Source organism: Triturus cristatus, chromosome 11, assembly GCF_964204655.1.
Source record: "Triturus cristatus chromosome 11, aTriCri1.1, whole genome shotgun sequence".
Taxonomy (NCBI): domain Eukaryota; kingdom Metazoa; phylum Chordata; class Amphibia; order Caudata; family Salamandridae; genus Triturus; species Triturus cristatus.
In genome coordinates, this window is record NC_140594.1 from 98,640,720 (window position 1) to 98,643,219 (window position 2,500).

The window sequence follows — 2,500 nt, forward strand, 5'->3', positions numbered from 1 at the left end:
CTGGTGCAGAGCCCTGGAGCCCTGCGTGGGTGGGCAGGCAGGGAGCCCTACCACTATGGCTGCTTTCAGTTGCCGGCCATCTGGTGGCGCCTTTCCCCTCGGCCATCTGGTCGCGCGCAATGCTTTCCAATGGGGCGACCAGATGGCCGGGCCGGCCTGGAAGTCCCGATGAGGGTCCATTTGCCTCCCGGATCCCAGCCAGGGCTCCAGGAGGCCGGGCGCGTTCGCCCCTAGGGTCCCCTCCGTCACTAGCAGCGCGCGAGTTACAAGAAAGGGGGGTATCCTTCCTCCGGATTAGTAGGGGCAGGGTATGCCGGAACACCCATGCCGGGGCTGTGCGGTTCCTTGCCGGGGACCAGACGGGCTACGCCCGGGCAACATCCTTCCCAGGCCTCCGGGGCTTCCCTCCTCCGGGCCGCGGCATGGCAAAGTGCCCAGGGACGGGCTCCACGGGTCCCGGGCAGTCCTTTCCGCACCCCCCGGGCGCCCAGGCCCCGAGAGCTCCGGTGGTCCTCCCCGTGCCTGAGGCCCAGCCGGGAAGCAGAGTCCCACCCCGAGCCATTGGTGGGTGGGCAGGCGGGAGTCCTTTCAGTTGCCGGCCATCTGGTCGCGCCTTTCCCCTCGGCCATCTGGTCACGCGCAGTGCTTTCCAATGGGGGCGACCAGATGGCCGGGCCGGCCTGGAAGTCCCGATGAGGGTCCATTTGCCTCCCGGATCCCAGCCAGGGCTCCAGGAGGCCGGGCGCGTTCGCCCCTAGGGTCCCCTCCGTCACTCGCAGCGCGCGAGTTACAAGAAAGGGGGGTATCCTTCCTCCGGATTAGTAGGGGCAGGGTATGCCGGAACACCCATGCCGGGGCTGTGCGGTTCATTGCCGGGGACCAGACGGGCTACGCCCGGGCAACATCCTTCCCAGGCCTCCGGGGCTTCCCTCCTCCGGGCCGCGGCATGGCAAAGTGCCCAGGGACGGGCTCCACGGGTCCCGGGCAGTCCTTTCCGCACCCCCCGGGCGCCCAGGCCCCGAGAGCTCCGGTGGTCCTCCCCGTGCCTGAGGCCCAGCCGGGAAGCAGAGTCCCACCCCGAGCCATTGGTGGGTGGGCAGGCGGGAGTCCTTTCAGTTGCCGGCCATCTGGTCGCGCCTTTCCCCTCGGCCATCTGGTCGCGCGCAGTGCTTTCCAATGGGGGCGACCAGATGGCCGGGCCGGCCTGGAAGTCCCGATGAGGGTCCATTTGCCTCCCGGATCCCAGCCAGGGCTCCAGGAGGCCGGGCGCGTTCGCCCCTAGGGTCCCCTCCGTCACTCGCAGCGCGCGAGTTACAAGAAAGGGGGGTATCCTTCCTCCGGATTAGTAGGGGCAGGGTATGCCGGAACACCCATGCCGGGGCTGTGCGGTTCCTTGCCGGGGACCAGACGGGCTACGCCCGGGCAACATCCTTCCCAGGCCTCCGGGGCTTCCCTCCTCCGGGCCGCGGCATGGCAAAGTGCCCAGGGACGGGCTCCACGGGTCCCGGGCAGTCCTTTCCGCACCCCCCGGGCGCCCAGGCCCCGAGAGCTCCGGTGGTCCTCCCCGTGCCTGAGGCCCAGCCGGGAAGCAGAGTCCCACCCCGAGCCATTGGTGGGTGGGCAGGCGGGAGTCCTTTCAGTTGCCGGCCATCTGGTCGCGCCTTTCCCCTCGGCCATCTGGTCGCGCGCAGTGCTTTCCAATGGGGGCGACCAGATGGCCGGGCCGGCCTGGAAGTCCCGATGAGGGTCCATTTGCCTCCCGGATCCCAGCCAGGGCTCCAGGAGGCCGGGCGCGTTCGCCCCTAGGGTCCCCTCCGTCACTCGCAGCGCGCGAGTTACAAGAAAGGGGGGTATCCTTCCTCCGGATTAGTAGGGGCAGGGTATGCCGGAACACCCATGCCGGGGCTGTGCGGTTCATTGCCGGGGACCAGACGGGCTACGCCCGGGCAACATCCTTCCCAGGCCTCCGGGGCTTCCCTCCTCCGGGCCGCGGCATGGCAAAGTGCCCAGGGACGGGCTCCACGGGTCCCGGGCAGTCCTTTCCGCACCCCCCGGGCGCCCAGGCCCCGAGAGCTCCGGTGGTCCTCCCCGTGCCTGAGGCCCAGCCGGGAAGCAGAGTCCCACCCCGAGCCATTGGTGGGTGGGCAGGCGGGAGTCCTTTCAGTTGCCGGCCATCTGGTCGCGCCTTTCCCCTCGGCCATCTGGTCGCGCGCAGTGCTTTCCAATGGGGGCGACCAGATGGCCGGGCCGGCCTGGAAGTCCCGATGAGGGTCCATTTGCCTCCCGGATCCCAGCCAGGGCTCCAGGAGGCCGGGCGCGTTCGCCCCTAGGGTCCCCTCCGTCACTCGCAGCGCGCGAGTTACAAGAAAGGGGGGTATCCTTCCTCCGGATTAGTAGGGGCAGGGTATGCCGGAACACCCATGCCGGGGCTGTGCGGTTCATTGCCGGGGACCAGACGGGCTACGCCCGGGCAACATCCTTCCCAGGCCTCCGGGGCTTC